This window comes from Dioscorea cayenensis, chromosome 7, assembly GCF_009730915.1.
Source record: "Dioscorea cayenensis subsp. rotundata cultivar TDr96_F1 chromosome 7, TDr96_F1_v2_PseudoChromosome.rev07_lg8_w22 25.fasta, whole genome shotgun sequence".
NCBI classification, from domain to species: Eukaryota; Viridiplantae; Streptophyta; class Magnoliopsida; order Dioscoreales; family Dioscoreaceae; genus Dioscorea; species Dioscorea cayenensis.
This window is the reverse complement of record NC_052477.1, coordinates 17,264,458-17,286,719: the sequence shown is the minus strand read 5'-3', so window position 1 is coordinate 17,286,719 and position 22,262 is coordinate 17,264,458. Positions and strand designations below refer to the sequence as shown.

At 35.8% G+C, this 22,262-nt stretch overlaps 1 pseudogene; it reads right to left on the bottom strand.

Moving 5' to 3' along the window:
* Positions 1–11,037: 11,037 nt before the first annotated feature.
* Positions 11,038–11,613, bottom strand: LOC120265111 (annotated as a pseudogene).
* Positions 11,614–22,262: the final 10,649 nt, after the last annotated feature.

Below are 22,262 nucleotides of genomic sequence, written 5' to 3'. Positions count from 1 at the left end.
ACACACACACCACATCGAGTCTGTCATTAGGCACTTATTTGTAAAGATAGTATTATATTATGATGTTATTCAAGAGATTTTTTCCCCCTCTAATTATAGTAAGTAGATAATCACTTAAAGACAATAAAGATTTACATTATTTGGAGATGAAACTTTAGTATTATAAGGAGAAAATTTTTAAATATACCACTATAATCAAATTATAAAAGAAACATAAAACAAACACAAGATTCCACCTTATTACCAACTCCTTATTCTTCAAAATTCTTCCATGTACTCTCAAAATATAAAGTTTATAGCACATATAATTATAACTTTTTAATTTTACAATATAATCCCTATAATAATTTATAATTAACTTGAGGCAAAATTGATAAAAGTCTAAATGTATGTATTTTAAACATATATATTTGTGACTATTTATGTGTATTTGGATGAATTGATGCCATTTGTGTGGTTTAATCATTTCTATTTGTGTTACAGGCTTAGAAGAAGCCTAGATGAGCCCAAGAATGCATTCGTGAAGAAATCTACCCCAACAATGGCATTTTAGACCCTCAGGCACTGTAGCGGTAATGTAGCAAGCATGTAGCACAATGAGATGAAGAAAAATACTAAGTCTGGAAAAGCTCATGGGCAACCTCACAGCCATGAAGACGGCCACAAGCCAACTGAAGGTGCAGTTTACTACAATAGTTCTACTGTAACAGGTTTACTGTAGTAGTTAATGTATCAATCTACAGGAAAAATGGCAGAGTTATTAAGGACTTTACAGCCCATTTGTTGACCGTGAACCAGACAGTAGCACCCCCGAGCTGAGTTTAAATGAGGTTTTTAGGGCATCAATGAAGGTGTCTTTGGCCACCCTTTCTCCATCATCATCACCTAGGGGTTCAAGGCAATGGGAGAAGGAAGATCTAAGGCGCAAATCTAAGAGGAGAAGAAGGTTGCTATCAAGGCAAACATCAAGGAGCTTTCCGGCATGGATTTGACAAGCTCTCATCACCTCCTTCTAGTCAACATTTCAAGGGAGTTTCTTTGGTTTTGTTTATGTTTCATTTATATCTTGAGATCTCTCTTTTATTCATGTTGAACTAGACTTCCAAGGTCACCAGGCATCCGGTGAACCTTGGGATGAACATGATGTATGTATGTTGTAATTTACTTCTAGTGCATTTTGTTTGGTTTGTGGTTCAAGCTTTGTATTCAATGATGTGTTGTTTTGCATGAGAACTCTGCGATCCAACTTCTAGGTTGTACTTGATTGTGTGACCATCGCCTTTGTACTAGACTCACTTAGCTTGATGGGGCTTCATGTATGAATATGCCTTGACCATCGGGTATTTCATACCCCTCGAACTATTAGGGCTAGATCTAGGTATTGAGTATTGGCCTTAATTAGAGATTTCCCTAAGCGTAATGTACATAAGAGGATTTGGGCAGAAGTGATTCCGACCCAATACTTGTATGGGATTAGGGGTTATCGCCATGACCATCGGGATAACCTACTTTAGGATGTCTCTTAGCCCAAAACCACCATTGCCTGTGTAATTCTATCATCTTTCTAGCTTAGTAGTCCTAAGGGGATCCTCACAGGGGGACTTCGCTCTTTCATTGTTAATTGCTTCCTTAATGTGTTTATGTGGTGAGCCTTAGTCCATTTGTTCATAGTTTTCTCATTTGTTATTTTCTTACTTTCTTTCAAACCTACATTTATTAGACTAGACAGTGCCGTCTAGGGGGAAGTAATAGCAACTCTTGGGGAATATGACCCTCGCGTGCTTGAGCGAGAGGCATTACTTGACGACCCGTGCACTTGCGGATCTCAATCAAGAATCACATAAATTCTTTTAAATTTTATAATTAAAGCCCTCTACAAAATCCTAATTAATTAGAGTCTATATTTCAACAAATATAGCTTAGTTAGTTAATTCATGTACTATACACAAATTTTATGTGTACATATGTATAATGGAAAAACACAAATTTTACGTATCTTTCCAAAGATACAAAAAAACATGTTTTTTCAAATTTAGAAATATTAAACATAAAAAATGTAAAAAAAAAAACTAATTTTTGTAAAAATTACTCCGTCTAATCCAAATTATCCATAAAATTGATGCTTTATACAAAAGAGTTAAGGGCGTGATTGCAATCCCTTGTTATGCCGCAAGTGCATAGATTGTAAAAGTAGTAAAGTGTACCCGTATAAGTAGGATAGTTGAATCCGCATGGACTAGTAAGCTCTTAGTACTAATTGCTCTTCTAATATCTAAATGGATCGAAAGATTGAGACAAAGGTTTTAATCTAAGAATTTAAAAGGGATGTGAAGGATGGAAGGAGGATTGAAAGAAGTTGGAAATTAAATTGGATTAGAAGCACTAACATACAGCAACGCCTCAGACTAATCCTCTTGAGGAACAAATATTAACTCTTTTACAATGACTATCAGGTACATCTTCTTGGACCAAAAGGTAAACCCTAGATCGGAAGGCTAGACACCATAAGCCCTATCTCTAGGCAAGTACTCTATCCTAAACTCCTATGTATGCTCTAACAAGCAATGTTACAACTAGGGCAAACATGCACATTAAGTTTTGCAATTACAACCACGGTAAACATGCACATCAAGTTTTATAATCACAACTATGGCAATCATGCACATCAAATTTTTCAATATAAGATTAAACATAGAAGAATCCAAGAAAACTACATAGCCAAAATAAAAGAGTAAGTCAAATACACATAATCTCATGGTGCATGAGTCCGGGGCACCGGAGAACAATTTAACCCCTCATGGGTTCAGACTATAACAAAAAGATAGAGAAAATAAACAAGTAAAAATTCGTAGAACTCCCTTTTGTTTCTCTAATGCTTCCAATCGTGCTCTGAGAACCTTCCCGCCGACTTAGCTCTGGTCTAATCGGTGCTCTGGTATCTTAGCTCTCTTTCTTTTTCAGATGGTGTTGAAGTCCATCTAGCAATAGCTACCAAAAATCTAGAAGAAGTCCCTTTGAAACCCTAACTTTGGGGATTAAAAAGGTAGTTGCCAATACAAGCAAGGTTGTGCTTAGGCCTTGCTTGTGCTGGTGCACTTTAGATGTTGGTTTAGGGTTTGGCATCAGCTCTAAAATCTTCCATGCAGTAATCTGCGTGGGCATAAACACGCCTAATAAGTGCTATTTTGTACGTATTTGATCTATATTGTTTAACACTTAATCGACTAATTTAGGTTTTATTTTTACAGATAAGTGGTACTTATTTGTTCACTTTGTATCACAGGTTAAATGAAGCACAACAAGAGCCAAGGGAAGCAATTATGGAGTAATTTGGTGCCTAAACCAGAAAATAGTGAAATACACGGCCATGGTACACACCTGTGTACTCACCCGTGTACATCTCGGCAAAAGTAGCCAAACGAGCACCATGTGGATTACTTGTAGTTCTCTCGGTCATGTCTTACCAGGAGGAACACACCTGTATAAACCAAGTACATGCCTGTGTACATTTGGAAGAGCACAGAGCGCATCCCAGACAAGAGCACGAGTAGAGAAATGGTTGAACGGGCGTGTAATTGAAGAACCAAAAAAGAGGAATTCCTGGGGGATATAAAATCAAAGTCAGAAGAACAAAGCTGTGTACAATAGCCCATGTACATTAAGTTTCAGAGAATTTTGGGATTCTTCTGGGAGTTACATGGGCAAGGAACATGCCCGCATACCTGCTCGTGTAATGTTAGGGTCCAACCAATATAAATAGAGACTTTAATGTGGTTTTAGGGCATTCAAGTTTTGACTGATTTTTGGGGAAAACGTCCTGGAGCTCTTTGGTTGTGGTTTAAGGAAATCTTGAACAATTGAAGAAGGAGTTTGAAGGAGTCACTGGACTGAGATCCATTGGCGATGATAGAGGCTCACATCATCTCCAACAACAGGACATTGAGAAAGGAGGTTTTCTATTACATCTTCAAGTCTTTAGGGATTGACTTTAATCTTGTATTGATGAACATGATCCCCATGGAGGGCTAACTTTCTTAGGTGCCAGGATTGATGAAGCTTGGGAATTTTTTTTATCTTTTGATTGCTCTTCAATATATAACTACCTTTCCTTTCGGATTCAACCTTGTTTTACTTGTTGGATTTGTGTATCCAAAGTGGTACTTCCATTTTGTTATTGCTTATGTATTGAGAGATCCTTGCAATTATAACACACTTAATTAAATAGGTATCACTGATGCTCGCTAGGGATAGTAAGGGCATTATGTATCTTTTGATTTGAATTTTGGTGGTTAATCCCTGATTCTTGACATGGAAACCCTAGAACTCATTGCAATCATGCGAGGGTAGGAGTAGAAGAGATTCACTTCAAGCCTTAGCATAGGATTAGACTCTATGGAGTCTAGAGAGAGCACTTGGTGTATTTTTGATTTCCTTTGTTCCCACTAGCTAAGTTTTATTCTATTTTAAATTGCAATATCCTTAATCTTTATCATCCCAAGTGAAATCGATCCGGGCATTATATTCATTCATTAATTCAGTTACTTGTTCTCCCTTGTTTAGGCCTTTCACTTGTTTTTATTATTTCTTTTCTTTTTTTGGATTAATCTCGAAACTTGTTTTAGTTAGCTAATGAAGATAGGGTTAGTACTAGTACTATTTATTCTCTATGGATTCGACCTTGCTTTGCATGTATTATTTCGATTGATGCATCCACTTGCATGCATCTACTTCACGTCGATCAATGTTAATTCTTGGGTCATACTTCAATCTGCACAAGCATGCTCTGGGCTCTTTACCGGTGTATCTTTTCTTTAAATAAAGTCTTAAAGTCCTGAGATCTGCACGAGGCTAAGTACCGCTTCAGCATGCCCGTGCTATTCCTGAAAAGGTTAAGTTGAGTTCTTTTGATGTAGAATTCTTTCTGGATCTTGTTCTTTTGCTCCTAGACCTGTTTACCTACACATGTACACACATACACCCAAAAGTAGCATCGAAATGTATGAAATGAATGCTTTAAAAATAAGCTAAATACATAAAGGAGTTATGTAAAAGGTCTATATGAAATTCACTCATCAAGGCGCCAATGAATTCTTGGTTCATTCACACGGGTCCCCTGTGTAGGGTGTTCATATCCTTGTCGAAGAGAAGGGTTTGAACCTCAACTCATGCAGGGCTAGGGCACAAGTGTGTTGGGTATATATTAACTTCATGCCTGTGCAGACCTATGGCTTGGCTTGTCCACATTTTGTAAAAATAAAAAATTAAGTATGCTATTAAAACTCTTAAAATTTTGAAAGAAAATAGTATGATAGATAATTTGGACAGGAGGAAATAAGGTTCATCCTTTGAGCTTTGAGACAATGGTGTATCTATTTTTTATATAAGCGAAATTTGAGGGCATTTGCATTCAAATAAAAATGAGAAACAAGTTAACTCCAAAATTGTTTAATGATCAATTGTTTCATGATCTTGTTTATTTTCAAATGAATACCATGATGATAGGAAAATTTAATTCTTTAGAAGGAAAAAATATGCAATTATTGATTTCGTAAAACTTGATGGACCTCTTATTTTGAAAGGTACACTAAAAATAGACAGGTAAAAAATGATAATGAAGAAAATAAAGAAACAATGCATGCAAACAAGAATGGTGATGATGATTTTTATGGTTGAATGGATGATATTTAATTGTTTTCTTAATTGTTCAACAATATTATTTTTGGTTTTTTTCTGTAATTATTATTCATACCATATATATATGTCTATATATTGATATTCTGACTTCTAAGTAATTTAATTCAATTATATATTCATATTTTGATATATTAATATGGTTTATTTGTAACATATGTTATGTATTTTTGGAAATTATATACGTATTTTTCATGGCGAACTTTTTAATGTAAAACTTAAAAAATTTATGTTGTGGTGTTTTGACTTTTAGTGTGCATAGACTTGAACTGTAGTTCAAGCCAGTTTGTTTTTGCCTTGGCAGGTTAGACCGAATTTGGTTGGTGTGTTTGAGTCATTATGAGCTTAAGCGATTGAGCTTGCAGGTGCATGCTCGCCTTCTCGGCTTAATCCGTAGGCTGGGCCACATGCCCGTGGCTGTTGGAGGTGGAGGAGTCACCGCACCCACGAGTCGGGCACAGGGCGTGTCAAGCGAGCCTCTACGGGTTGTGTGTGGGTGCAGTGCTCTGTAGGGTGCCCAGGCTCTACCCCGAGGGTTGTGTGTCGGTGTATAGTGCCCACAGGCGAGTCCCTACCTTGTTTTTAACCCCTTTTGGGCCTTTGTTTGTTGTTTTAGGCCAACCTCTTTGCTTCTCCATCTCTTTCTCCTTTTTTCCTCCTCTCCCTTGTGCTTCCTTTGGAGCAAGAAGGAAGGTTGCTAACCCTTGTTCCTGCAAGATTAGAGATTTGGATTCATTATTCTCCTTGAATCCTTGAGGTGGTAAAAGCTCAACTCAAGGCAAGGAGCCAGCGGAGGAGTAGTGAGTGGGGGGTTTATGTTACATAATTCTCTTGGAATATCAATTGTGAACTTTCATGGTTATAATTACAAGTTTTCCGTGGTTTTATCATCTTGAAATGAAGTTTTGATGAATCTTCATATTATTGAATTATGGGCCTGAGTCTTGATATTTGATCATTATGCCTATGTATATATATATATACATATAATGATTTATTGAGTTTGAAATAAAGTATGACGCTTATAAGCATATAATTCTTGTAATATTAATTTGTGTGGAATGATACTCATTGCTGACATGTGAACATCATCCTAGTTATGGACCAATTGTTACATTGTTGAGATTTATACTATTGTTACACCTACAAGTGGTTTGATGCTGATGGGGTTGTAACCCACCTGATGTAGTAGGGGGTCCCCATGTGTCACCCTTTATAGGTGGTGTGGAGGACCCGATTTTACTTATCCATCTTAGGTGGCATGTAGAGCCCTAACTTGATGATACATCAGGATTCTGGAGTCACCATATGAAACCAGTGGGTTGACGTCAAGGACATGAGGGTTTTGATAGCTCTGAACTTAATAACGGCCACCGCTATAGTTTATAGGTTTTCTAGACAATTCATCGACTAACTGAGATTCTTTATATTATTTGAGACTTTTGTGATCCATATGTCATACTTATTTGCATGATTCCTCGTGCACTTGGAAAAGAACGAGTTTACGGCGGGGTTTTATAGTTGATGTTTCACAAACTCATTTTATCCTTGAAGACAATTGTTTTGAAATTGAAACCCTGACTTGAGGTAAATGTATCATTAATGATGAGTATGGATTTCACCTATATATATATATGTGTGTGTGTGTGTTATGCAAATTGTTGTATCATTCAAAGTTTATGTATTTATGTAAAAGCTTAGTTGTTGATATTTATTCAACTCGATTTGATGTTCTTTTAAATTGTGCTAACCCACTCACTGAGTGACTTAGGTTATTCACCTCTCGCTCTTCTTCTAAGGTTCTAGTAGCCAATAGCATGTCGGTGAAGCGTTGTGTTGGGCATTCGCTAGCTTTCTTCCCGCACTCACTTCCTGTATCTTGTATGTTTATTTTGAGTATGAGTATGTTTTATAAGGATATGAACCCACTAATGTATTCGAACTCTGTTTGCATGGTTGTTGTATCAATATTTCTTTAACCCTTCTCTCATATATTGTTGTTGATTTTTCCCCTGCATTTCTTTGAATTTTTATATGTACATTTTGTTCAATGCTGCTTATTCCATGGATTCTGGTAGCCTTGCGGTGACTCGAGGGTTAAGTGGTGTGGTACCCTTCCTTTGGTTGTCGTGGCAGTTGTCGTATCTTAGAGCCCGCTGGTCAAGCATGACACATATAAATAGGCATCCATAAGATAAAACATTCTGTTTTATTTGCAATATTTTATTTGAATTTTTCAACTAAATTATGTACACTATCCAAACGTATCACACATTATAATTTTGTTGTACCGTATAAAACTAATTATGAAATATAGCATCGTCTTTCTTTAAATAACTGCTTTTATCAAATTTTTTGAAAAAAAAAAAGTAAATTTGAATTTAGGGTCTATTTGGATAGCTCAAAATTATGACATAATTTGTACAATATGTCATAATTTTATATTTTCTGATAATTATGTCAAATTGACTGTTTGGGTACTTATTTTAGAGTATAAAATTATGCCATAATATAGGTATTATGCCATAAAAAAATATTCCACTATGAGTGGAATATTTTCTCATTGTAAAAAGTCTCTATTTTTTTATCCAGCTACCGACCACTGGTCCACTAGAGGGTCAGCATGCCGGCCTCCGGCAGTGGTCCACCGGTTGTTCGGCTGGCCTCCGACGATCTGCCACAGGTCCACCGGTGGTCTGGTCGCCAATCTGCCGGTCTTCATAATTTTTTTTATTTTGTTAACCAAACACTTATCTGTAAGAATAAAATATGTCATAATTTCTGTAAAAATTATTTACACTTCTTACATAATAAAATTATACCATATTTTTTTAATTTACAAGATCCATAGTTTCTATAGGAGTTTAAAAAACAGTGGTAAAAACTTCAAAAAACTTAGTTTTAATTACCTTTCATATTAATAAAAATAAAATCAGAAAAATCTTTTAACTGCCAGCTCAGCTCACACTCTCGACCTGAGATCAAGCTTGCCTTTTCTGTGGCGAGTTTTAGCTTAACTTCGGCAAGTTAGCTTTTAAGTTCTGCTCGTTTGCCAAACAGTCCACACGCATGATACGAGATAATGATATCATAGCCACATCAAGTTCGGCATCAGGACACGTGACACAATCGCTTCGTATCTTTTCCATCATTTACTGTCATTTACTGCCTGACCCAATTTGATGGGTGATGGATCGTACTTGAACAATTAGCCTCGTACAGTCACGTTGAGAATTCAAGAAGCACGTCTTTTTGTAGGTGGGTAGGTGGATCCACTGCTGCAACTTCAATAGTATCACGTTTTTCACCATACGTACATGACTTTAAAGCTAGCTGTGCCTGTCCGGACCAGGTGTTCCTAATGTGTGATGGGTCATGCTCCACGAGACCTAACGTTGTTGTGCCTGCTTGTCCCTTCTCTTTTCATTTATTCTCCCCGTATCTCAATCAGCTTATCTACCTTTCTAATCTTTGATTTCCTAAATTTTCCTCAGAGAAAATTTTTCAAATATTTTTCATTTTCTGGTTTATATTTATTATTTATCTAATGTTAATAAAAGATGCGAAACGATGAAATTTTCCATTTTAACAATTTTAGGTGATTGTACTGGTGGGCTCAAGTAACCATTTGAGTTTGGCATCGCCCTTATCAAAATGAAACAGGAAGCTTGTAAATTACCAAATCTTAAATCTAAGTTTTGATGCTATTCAAAAGCAAAATCAATATATAGTAATTTTGTAAACCTTTTCTTCCCTGAAAATGAATTATTTTAACGGTAAAAGTGAATTATATTAAAATAAGATTTTTAGGGCAATGTATTATTATTATTATTATTATTATTATTATTATTATTATTATTATTATATTTTATTTTATTTTATTTTTTGTCAAAATTAGCCGCTACACTAAAAGAAAACCAAATAATGTAAGAGAATACACAACTCCTAGTTGAGCAAATAAAGATAAGGCTCATACACACATAGATGTTAGAGTCATCATTCATAATTATTACTGATACTTTTAAAACTATATCTTTATCTAGAGGTGTCAAATGAGCCGGCATGGCCCGGGCCCATGGTAGCTCGGGAACTGTGCGTGTCCGGGCCGACCCGACCCATGACTTTGTCGTGCCGGGCCGGCACGGCCCGCAAATGGTGGAGGGTCGGCCCAGCACGAGACACGGCCCACTTTGGTCGGGCTCGTGCCGTGCCGGCCCGTTAGTATTTTTTAATATAAAATATTAAAAATAAAAATATATCTAAAAAAATCAGAAAAAATTTTAAAAAAAATTGAAAATATAACAAACATTATCTAATAATATAAATATAAATTAAATTTTACTATAATTGAAAAACTATATTATCATTATCTATTTATCTTTGAAATAAAATCCTTCTCCATTTCCAGATTTTCTAAATGACTAAATCCTTAGTTCAATTTCAATGACTTCAATCAACAGATTCAACACAAATATTCAAATAATCCAAGAACCATTTTCAATTTTCTGTAAAGAAGAAGTGAAGAACTATACAAGCAAAAGAAAATTAAAAAGGAAGAAAATCACATTAAAAAAAAAAAAGAACTTGGGTCTCAATGTCTCATAAAGATGAAGAGTTTACAGAATCAAGAGAGCATGAGATTTATTAATACAAATCTAAGAACACAAAATTGAGTAAAATCAATATAACGGTCCAACGCGATGAATTAAACAAAATTCATACATAAGGCAACAAGAAGAAGAAAAAACCATGGGGATGAACTCTAAATAAATCAAAGAAAAGCCATGCCAACAACAACAAGAAGAAAAAACAGCAGCAACAATAGAGCTCTGGCTCTTCATTCTCATCAGTCATCACCAACTCCTTCATCCTCACTCTCATCCTCTTCCTCTTCAAACCCTCAATCACCATTAACAACCATGAATTTTATAGATTTCAGCTTTGTCCACTCCTCTGCGCACCTATAGCATAACCATTCATTACATTATGTAAGAAGACAAGGCAGCACATAACTGAGAACCTGATATTCATTTTCTAGGAAACAAACATGCTCACGGGATATCACCAACTCTGTTAATATATACATAAAACAATTTAAAATGTTACCATCAAAATGCACAGAGAAAACAGCTTCTCTTTGAGACAAGTCATTTCAATTGAGATCACAAGCATTACCTCTTGAAGACGGGTTCCATCCATAGTGTTAAATATCCTAATTAAAGTCCCCTTCACACTTGCAGTTGCAAGAAGAAGACCATCCATTGTCAAGGTCAAGCAGGCAATGCTCGACTCATGCGCACTAATGAATTTTGTCACCTTCAGGCCAAAGTGTTCAATCTAGAGAGCTCAGCCTTCACCTCGGTCCTCACCCACAGACAAGGTCCTCAAGTACTCCAAGCAAATATCCCCCCTTCTTTCCATCACATCCTTCAAAATACTTCGTATCCTCGATACCTTAGTCACCGCCAGGCCCCCACACCTGATGGCATCCTCCACTCATTTTGGCTCAGCATTAAGAACCTTCAAAGCGGCAACCAACCGATCAAGAACAAAGATAAGAATCAACAAAGAAGAATCAACAAGGTTTAGTAGTTTACATCATCCCACGCAGGGAATGCGTATTTTGAAGGAGAGGAAAGCACGGCGGGAGTTGGAGTCAGTCGTGTTCTGGGAGAGAAGGGTGCTGACGATGCCATCGAGGACGGTCTTCTCCGGAGGAGCTTCGTCGGAGGGGTCAGGATTGCAATACTTGGCGAGGTCTCTGGGGATGCCATGGAGGGCAAGAAGGTCATCGCGGACGGCACGGCATTGGGCCGGCGTGGGTTGGTGATGCTCCGGGAACATATCAGGGGAGGAGGAGGAGAGATTAGCAAAGGATTTGGGGGATTGTGTAGTCTTGTTCCGCTTAGGGTTTCGAGGCATTGTTGCCCACTTGCCCACTTGCCCCAGTTAAATAAAGTAATAAATTACAAAAATAACAAAATTAATATTATTTGAATTTTGAATTAAACCAAAATACTTATCTTTTTTTATTTTAAATTCGAACATTTGAAATAATAAAATCCAAGACTAATCTTTTTTATTTTTAATTTGAACATTTGAAATAATAAAAAAAATTAGTCTTGGAATCTTGGCATCTTGCAAGCTTGAGGCTCATCAATCTATTTCTTCTACATCAGTATATATGCCTTCTCCGCCGTCATCAGGGGTGAATTGTTCTATTTTCCCTTGTAATCTATCTTCAGCATCTAGCCAATCCTTCAAACATATGCACATTTGCATGGTTTGATTATTCATTCTGCTCCTCCTATCATCCAATACTGCGTTTTCCTGCACTAAAACAAGACTCCGATGCTACTGTAGACATCGGTGGAGTTAATAGATCACGAGCCATGGCGGCAAGTACAGGATAACTATGTGCCTATTGTTTCCACCATGCCAAAATATCAAAACCATCCATTTCTTCCGATGTAAGGAAATTATTAATGTTATTATTTAAATAATGATTTATTTCATGAGAAGTAGAAGAAGTGCTAGTATTAGAAGAAGAAGAAGCACCCATGGAAAATTTTCTTTTAATTATATTTACAACATAAGTGGCGGATCTATTTTTGGTGCTTGAAGAGGAACTTTCACTAGATTGAGGCATATTGAAAGTCCTTCTATCACCATATTTTCTATAATATCATTATACATATCATAAAATAAAGAACGATAATTTTCTTTCAAAATAGAATGATCAAGACCCATATTATTATCATAAGAATCAATTATGCAAAAAGTGCCATCAATTTTAAAACGGGGGTCAAGAAACATAGCTAAAATAGGAAGTGGTTCAATTTTTCCAAAATATTTTTTAAAATTTCCCTCCATAGGAGCAATAATAGGAGCAAAATTAGGGTCTTCTCTATATTTTGCAAAAATCTCACTAATAAAAAATATTTGGTTAACAATAATAGATGAAGTGGAATAATAAACACCGGACAAAATATTAGTTGAAGCATAAAAAATTTCCAAAAATTCCTTAATTAAATGGCTCACTTCCCAATCATAATTAGTGACATGATCATCGGGAAATCTCTCATTAACAAACATAGAAATAATATCTCTATCATTATAAGCACACTCCAACATTTCATAAGTTGAATTTCACCTATGCTCAACATCAATAATATATCTTTTACATTTTCTCCCCTTTTCCGAACAATAAGCTTGAAAATCATGTCTTCGGGTTGAACCATTTCGAACATATAAAATAGAATTTCGAACTTTTTTAATATGGAGCTCAATTATTTTTAAACCATCTGTAACACATAAATTCAAAACATGACAAGCACAACGCACATGAAAAAAAGCCCCGGAAAATAAAGGCATTAAATTCATTTTTAAAAGATCGACCTCATTATTATTTGCCAAAGCATTATCCAAAGTAATTGAAAATATAGAACTCTAAATACTATACTCATTAATAGCCCGAGTTATATAACTTGCAATAACACTTGCGGTATGGCGGTGTTCTAATTCAAAAAAACTTAAAATACGCTTTTGCAAAACCCAATTATTATCAATATAGTGAGCGGTAACACAAAAGATAATTTGTTTGAAATTGAGAAGACCAAATATCCGAAGTAAGAGAAATTTTTAAAAAGAACAAGAAGATAATTCGAAATTAATTTTTTTGTTTATAATCATCATAAATAATAAGACAATATTTTTCTCATAGTATTTCTTGAAACCGATTTAAAAATTTGGATTAAAAACCTCGAATAAAGCATTTTTTTATAAAAAGCGGTATTTTTCGGCAAGGTAAAAAGGTTGCTCATTTTTGAACAATAAATTTTTGCAACTTCTTTTCTTGCATTTTCATTATTAAAAAAATAAAAATTTCCCATACTCGAATCGGTAAAAACTAATTTTGCGTTTGTGTGGGATCGTGTGGCTTCGTGGCATGCTTGTCGGCATGTATTTTTAAATGCCCCGTCCCCCCCGAAGTTTGGCAAGAAAAAAATCCTTTTTTTACATTTTTTTACAAACCGCCCGAGTTCCTTTGTTCGGGAAAAATCAACAATGTCATAAAATTGCCAAACCCCGGAAGTTCGTTTTTCTAGAGTTTTTTTAGGGTTGTTACTTGATGGCCCAATATTTGGGGTCTCAATAACAACATCATCATCATCCGGAGAATTTAGCGGGGTATTTTCATAAAAAAACCAAAGCGGAGAATTATCGGAGGGAAAGTTGGGAAAAGAACCGGCCATTATGAAAATTAAAAATTAAGAACAACGGATTACCTCAATTGCTTTAACAAATAATTTACAAAGTCAATTTTTGGTGCCGATTTCTTTTGAGTGCAATTGAGATACTTGATGATGAACTTGACACTTGGATTTGCAAACTTGAAGCTTGGAAGTTGCACTTAGAAGCCAAAGAGAGAATTAGATTGAGAGATGAGAGAGTTTGGTGTGAAAATTTTAGTCTGAATTTAGGGGTATTTATAAAATTTTTAAATATTTTTATTCCAAAAATGCCCTCATAAACTAGCCGTTTATTGGTGTTGTAAAGGGTAAAATTGTCATTTACACCAAAAAGACTAAAATACCCATAAAACTAGCCGTTAGATAGTTGTTGGGATGGGCAAAAATGTCTTTCTATCAAAGCAAAAAGAAAAAAACTAAATTCAAAGTTATAATACTCACAAAATAAAAAAAATAAAAAAAAATTGAAAAGTGGACCGTTGCGGGCCGGCCTACGTGCTTGGGCTGGCACGGCCCAGCTGCCAGCCCGAGTTGGGCCGCGTGCCGGGCCGGCTGCGTGCTCAGGCCGGGCATGAGCCCAAGGCCGTGTCTTGCGGGAGCTAGCTGACGGCCCGAGATGGGCCCGTCGTCGGGCCGGGCCCACAGGGTCACGAGAACCCTCGGCTCGGCCCGGGTGCCCGGCCCCGGACACTCGATCTTGTAGCATCGTGCCTGGGCTGGGCATGACCCAAATCGTGCCGGGTCGTGCCGGGCTCGGGCCGGCACGGCCCGTTTGACGCCTCTATCTTTATCCATAAATCAAAGTTTTATTATTCAAAAAAAAAAAAATTTGTGGAGACTCAATCACCTATAATTCTCCATCTTAAAAATGAAAATACCATAATATACATAATTCAACGGTCATACATGATATCTAAACCATAAATAATTTGACAAGTGAACCCATTTTACAAATGGCGAAATATTTTTAAATATCTTTTTATTACTATCTATCATTTTATATCAATATGTAAACACTCCAAAACATAGGGGCACAGTTAACAATAATATTGAAATATCAATAAAATACACTTACATGTAACTCTGATACAGAGAATGGCGAGAGAAGAATTATAAGCGCCCATCCCCTATTTAATCCTAGTTGTTAATATTATATTTAATCCTAGCTATTAATTTTATATTTTCAGTTTGAAACCCTAGTCACCTCTTCGTTTCCTTCTAATTTTAGATCTCTATTTAGTAAAAAGTGAGATCCAGCATCTCCATTTAGTTAGTTTCCTTCTAATTTTAAATCTCTGTTTAGTAAAAAGTGAGATCTAGCATCTCCATTTGGTTATAACGTAGTTCCGGCGACGAAGACAAAGAACTCGCCTCCGTGGATGCTTGATTGCTAGTGATTGAATTGTAGTTGAGAGATATACATATTTGAAAAGGATACGTCTAAATTACAAGTCTTGATTTGGTGTAAGGTTTGGAAGTATTTTTGAGCGTTAATCAAGTAAGTATCCACATAAAAATCCTACTATATCTATGTATTCTTCGTTACTTGATAAATATTGTATGATAATTTAATTAATTTAAATAATCATATTTCGCTCAATTAATTCATTTAAAAAATTCTAATGATTATTATTTTTGAAATTATTTAGTTTATATATATATATATATATTTAAAAGGGTGGCAAGCGTCTGTCTTTATGTCATGTGAGTTGATTGGAAAATCACTTGTGAGTTAATTCCTCTAACAAAGATTCGAACCCTCACCACTCTACATGCCACACGAGAAACTTATTTTGGTGCCGCTAAACACTTAAACCAAGTGGTATTGCCAATTTATATATATATATATATATATATATATATATATATTATAACTATATCTTTTATTTTTAATTATCTTTAATTATTTATATAGTTGGAATTTGTATAAATTATCTGTTCAAGTTTGGATTCAAACAACTCGTTTATTTTAATATTATAAAAGTGGGATCATGTGACTGTTAAAATTTTGCTTTTACTTTGTATTTTGCTCGATCTGAACTTTGATAAATTATTTGTTTTGCGAACATAAAGTATTTTGATATAGAAATTAGTTCTCAATTAACTATGCACTAACCCTGTCATTGAGGGATTAAACATCAATCGTGTCAACATGTAATTATGTTAAGAGACTATAGTTTCGCATCATTCCGTCGGTGATGATTAACGGCCTATAATATTTTGGCTCGGATCACCAAGGGTAAACAAATGAACTATGATATTTTTGTTTTGATCATAGTTATTACGGGACATATACTGTTTTATATGAAAATCAGGCTCTCTTGGATGTTTTTGTTTTGTTTTCGAATTGTATTTTTGATAATTATTCTACTATATCATATTATTGATTTTTATTCTGAATTTTTGAAACTTTGTATCATCACAACATTTTTAGTGATTACTTACTGGGCTATCAAACTCATAATCTGTTGTTCATTTTTTTTCAAATCAAGAGTAAATAGTTCGACGCACAAATTACTTGGCTAGTGAGAGCTTGTGTTTCTTTTTAAATGAGTTGTCATTATGTTGGTATTAGCATGTACATTCTGTTTTAGAAAACCTCTTTTATTTGAACCTCTTATATTCAGTTTGTATTTGAAGTTGTAATTTTGGAGTTATATTTCTGATGTGAGAATAATTTGAGGCTTTGCATGCTTATTGGGTTTTACCCCGTGGGTATACGGCCATTTGTCAACGCACTGGATCCAGTGAGCCGGGTTCGAATGTAACAAGAACAAATTAAATGCTTGACTTCAAAAAAGCATTAAGCCTCAAATATCTTTCAAATTAACATGCTACAGTGATAATTAATATTTATTAAATAACTTTTCAAATATTTTTTTATATAAATCATATCATCTCTTTTATTATTTATAAAATAAAATCTTTTTTTCTTCAGGATGTAAATTGCCTAATCAACTTGACTTATGAGAATACTTTCCTAACAGTTTGTCTAATTTTTTAAATAACCTTTCAATTATTTATTTATTTAATTAGTTTTAATTTGTGTAACTATTGACCAGCACTGATGCTCACGTGGTCTAGCGCTTATTAGTGCACCTGCGCTCAGGTGCCTGCAATTACTTTTGTTTGGGCTAGCTAGTGACTGAGAGAGCTCACTAGTGCATTAAATTCTTTCATTTAAATTGATTTGTGCACCGATGCTCACGTGGTCTAGCGCTTGTTAGCGCATTTCACTAGTGCATTTTAATTAAATTCTTTCATTTAGTTTGAGAAGGCAATAGAAAAAAAAAAAAAACTATGACGTATTAGTTTATACTTTTTAAATAAAAAATTGACGCATTAGTTTTTACTTTTTAAATAAAAAAATTGAGAATGCATGATAGTCCTTTCCCTTTGCTTTAAAATAAAAAATAAAAAAAAATGTTAAAAGTGTAGAAGATAAAAAGTTGATTAAGAAATCTATTAATCCTTGTATGGTTTGCATATTTCAAAAAAATCCCTATAAGTTTTGATATCCCTAAAAGGTCTCTCTTTTAATGTTATTTTTCTTTCTAGTCCACATGCTTCAAACGGAGTTGGAAACACAGTTATCTGGCACAAAAAAATTACCAGACTGGCCCTGACTCGAGAACACAATTCCAGGTGAATGAAATGACAATAATACTCTCCAAACGGCATTGGGAATAGTGGGCGATTGGACGGTTGGCAACCCCAAGTGTTGGGATTTGAGAAACCCTTTCTTCAGTGAAGGCGCAACACTTCACCTTCTACTTATTAAGGTAAATCTAATGGAGATCCTTTTTCCGCAGTCATCTTCCTTGTGAAAGTTTGCCTTCGAGTTGTTTGGAGACGTGGTTTCTCGTTCAAGGGCTCCCATTCAAGGTGTATTATTGACTTCCTTCATGGAAAAACCTAGCCAATAGGTGTGAAGACATCCTTGGGTGGCCATTCAACCCGGATGAGGGTCTAATGTTGTGTGGTGTATAGTTTTAGTGTTTGCAATTCGGTTGTTTATTTCCCTTGTATTATTGATAAGTTTTTGTGTAGAATTTGACAATTTGTGCTATGTATTTAGTAATGTTTGTCATTTTGGTTGTTCATTTTATATGCATTATTTGTTGCTTTCTGTGTATAGGTTTTGATCTTTCAGCCATTGATTGATTATGGTGAATTTTTCTAATAACAATAGAAGATGGCTACCACACTAGTCAATGCAAGTGTTATTTGGCACCTGTTGTTGAAACGATCTCAGAGTTGAAGAAGGAAATGAACAGCAGCACTGGGAGATCCTCCATGAAATGCCTTTTACCTATTTTATGGATGTGGAACCCATGATGCAAGAGGGAAGGATGCTTGACCCGTTACTTCGGGTTTACGATAAACGCAATTGAAGATAGGGGAAAACATGCCACCATTCAAGGCAGAAGATGTTGCACTCATTCTAGGCCTCCCATGCGATGGACATATCGTATCCATCAAGGATGAAAGGGTCCAATCAAAATTTGAGAAGACATTTCTCAATAAAATGCATAATCGGCACCATGATGTAATTAAAAAAAGACCTATTCAAGATTGTACAGAGCAAAGACTGTGAGTAGAAGATATTTGTGAAGTTCATTGCGGTCTACTTCATGACAACTATATTTTCCCCAATACTTTACTAAATGCTCCATCATTCATAGCAAGGTACACTGATGATCTGTCATCACTTGGATGTTATGCTTGGGAGCATGTCATTCACAGGTGCATGATGACTGATGTGCCTTTGATGATTGCACATGTACAATTTCAATCCAAAGAAAACTACACCAGGACATTCCATTTAAAAGGGTGCGCCATTACCCTAATCATCTAATTGTATAAGGTGACGACCAGTGTGAAGAAACAAGGCTTGGGAAGGACACCTCGAATAATGTGCTATTGGGGAATGCAGTTTCATAAAGGCGGGGTCCATCGACTCTCTATTGAAATCACTAAAAAGGAAATAATTAAGTTTGTCCTCTTTATGTGTAATATGTTTGCAAATTGTGTGTAATGAGTTATTTCATTTGTATAATTATGTCTTCCTGTGGATTATCATAGTTTCCTATGTATAAAACATAATTAATGTGTAGTTTTCAAGTTTTATGTGTATGTTTTAGATTATTGTGTATGAGTCGACCTTGTAATTTATGCGTGTTTGCTTTGCAGTTCTACGAACTTGTTCCAGCCAATGATAAAGAGAATGCATTGGGTAGCGTGTCAAGTGAGAGACCCTGAAGCAAACCACTGAGAGATCGTCCAAAGGAAGTGACAAAAAAATAGATGTGAATTGGTAAGCAAGCAAGGTCGAGAATATTCCCCCCTCACTCAACCTTGAGAAAATCAGCTGTCGTCGATCGTTGGTTGAGAGCCCGGATGATGTTTCACACTGTAACGATGATATGCACAGCGACACGCCTCTTTGTGTGAGTGTACCACAACTGCACAAGTATTGAAGTAATAAAATACCGAAGGTGAGATAGTTGAATCCACAAGGACTAGAAAGTACCAGTACTAGCTATTCCTCTATTATCTAACCAGATAATAATAGTGAATGAAAGAAGCTAAACTAACACAAATGAGGATTAGGTTGATATCCCATACAATTAGCACACAAGAGAGTGTCACACAAGAAAAGAATGCATTTGGACAAGGAATCCCCGCAAGACTTCACTAAGGAATGAGACTTAACTAATGCTTCCTAATTGAGACAAGTTGGGTCGCGGGTATCCGAAGACACACTGATCCCTTTCTCAAGACAATGGATGACTAGTCCCATAAGAGGCTCCTGCAGTAATCTCTCTCATTGTCGTAGATTCCATAATGGGCCTTGTTCGGAGCTGCAAAGATGTTACCAGTGTAGTTAGACCGGTCACATCAGGTTATCGTGTCTAGAGTTAAACCATGGTGAACCTACTCTAACACTTGTTCCAGGCCATTCAGATCAGACCAGGGGTAGCCAGCCTGCAGCTCACACACAGGCCATCGCTACCAGATCCGTAGCTACTAGCAACATCCCACAATTAGGGGAACCATGCCCACAAACCAGATTTTAGACCAGGATCTTTGCCCTAACCAATGAAGAACCTGAGTATGGACCGGACATGACCACAAGTACAATGCCTATCTTTCAACTTGATGTATGTGTAGTGATAGATTCAGGGTTAGATAGATCTTTTGTTAGGTAAGAAGAAAATTTCGAGGACAAAATTTTCCTAAGGGGGTAGGATGTTAGAACCAGTTCATTGTAGTGGTTGTTACTGTATCGGCATGTCACTGTAGCAGTATGTTACTGTAGCTATAGTAGTCTGTACTATAGCATCCAAATACTGTAGCATCCAGAATTTTCTATATCCTTCCTTCCTTCTTCTTCTTTTTCTTTCTTTCTTCTTCTCATTTCCTTATCATCTGGCTGAGCTTCTCAATTTAGGAAAAAAATTTCCAGCGACCTTTCCGGTGAATCAAAGCATCCACCCTCTTCCTCACATTCTCTTGAGCTCGGTAGGAGCTTCAATCCATGGTTTTCTTTGGTATTTTTCTCGTATTTCATCATTTTTAAAAATCTTCAAAAACCTAGAAATACCTCTTGGTTTGGGTTGATTTTAGGCTCAAATCGAAGCCAAGGTCTTTGTTATTCATGTATGTGAATATTTGTAAAGAAATTTCTTGTTTAGGTGTTGTAAATCGGGAGAAAATAATTGTTTAGGAATGCGTTTACTGTAGCAACCCCGAGTTTACTGTAGTACCAGTAAGCTTTCCTTGTTTATTTGATTTCTTTGGATTAGAATGAAGCTCTAACCCGTATGAATTCATTGATAACCTTTAGACCTAGGTTTGAGGCAACCCTAAGATCGATTTAGGGTTGTTTGGTAGAAGGAACCTAGGGTTTCTTTGCTTAGATTTTTGTAGTAATCTTTGATGTTGTTTGTTGTGATTGCCAAGGAGGTGAGGTGTTAGCTTGAGACAAAGAGTTAGCCAAGGATTATCTTGCAAGGAAGAGGAATAGTCAATTTAGTGAGTGGGACTATTAAGCATGACTCTATCAGAAGATTAACCATATTTATATGTTTATATAATATATCTTGCTTAATGAGTTTTGTGGGTTACTATGATTGCTTTTGAGAAGTTTTAACCCTGGAAGGGTTTATTGCTTGGTGCTTCTTTTATGCAATTTCTATTCAAATGAAAGAATTTCCGTGTTGTTTCTTGTGTTGAATTATGTAAATTGATTTGTGTTAAAAGCTTGATTTTTGCTTGTGCTTTTATCATTTCCTTATGGAAATGGTTGAGGTATTGTTGTTATTGGTTATTGTGTTGGCTATTGCACTCCATGTGGAGTTGTGCTTATTATTGAGTTTGTATGGTGATACCCTACCGTAGTAGGCGGTCTTTACGGCCCTTTTGAGGTGGCGTGGTAGATCGGCTGATTACTACGAGAGCCAGTTTAGGTGGGAAGTGTAGAGTCCTGACTGGATATTCATTGGGTAGGTGTTGTCACCATGCGGTGAACCGATGGGTTAATGTCAAGGGCATGAGTACTTTGATAGCTCTAAACCTAGTTGCGGCCATGGTAAAGATTTAGAGAGGTTTCTATACCACTTTATGCTGGGTGAGTGTTGGATGTTGCTTTATTCTAAGTTGAGAACTATTTTGATTTACATGTTTATTATAAAAGCTTTGCTCCATGATTCACTTATTCCTATAATTTTGAACTCTATATTCAGTATTTTCACACTTTGATATTCTAAAACTCTAATTGAGGTAGACTATCTTCTTATTCTATCTTTCTTACTATTTTGTATTAAAGTTTGCTAATATATGTATTCATGCACTAAACTTGTTATTTTATTTGTAAAGTATCATACTTGGAGATTTACGTTATTATTGTGGTATATATTTATTAGAGTTGTGCTAACCACCCCTCACTGAGTAACGTTAGTTGTTCACCCCTCTTTCTTCTTCCTAGCCTTTTGCAAGTAGTAGGTGCAGCGGTATAGCAGTGTGCGGAGCATTTATTACTGTTCTATCTTATGTGTATCTTTTTCGGTTCATGTATGTTTATCTTGGTCATGTTGTTTGACTTATGAATCCACTAGTGTGTACTAAACTTTGTTGCATAGTTTTGTATCTAAACAACTCTTAAACCCTTGGTTTATCAGCTGTGTGCTGTTGTTGTTGCTTCCCTATGCATTTGTGAACTTCTCTTAATCTGTTTATTATTGTGGTTGCTTGACAAGGTCCCCTTGCATATATCCCGCAAGTGCACGGGTTTGTCGAAGTAATAATCCCGGGTGA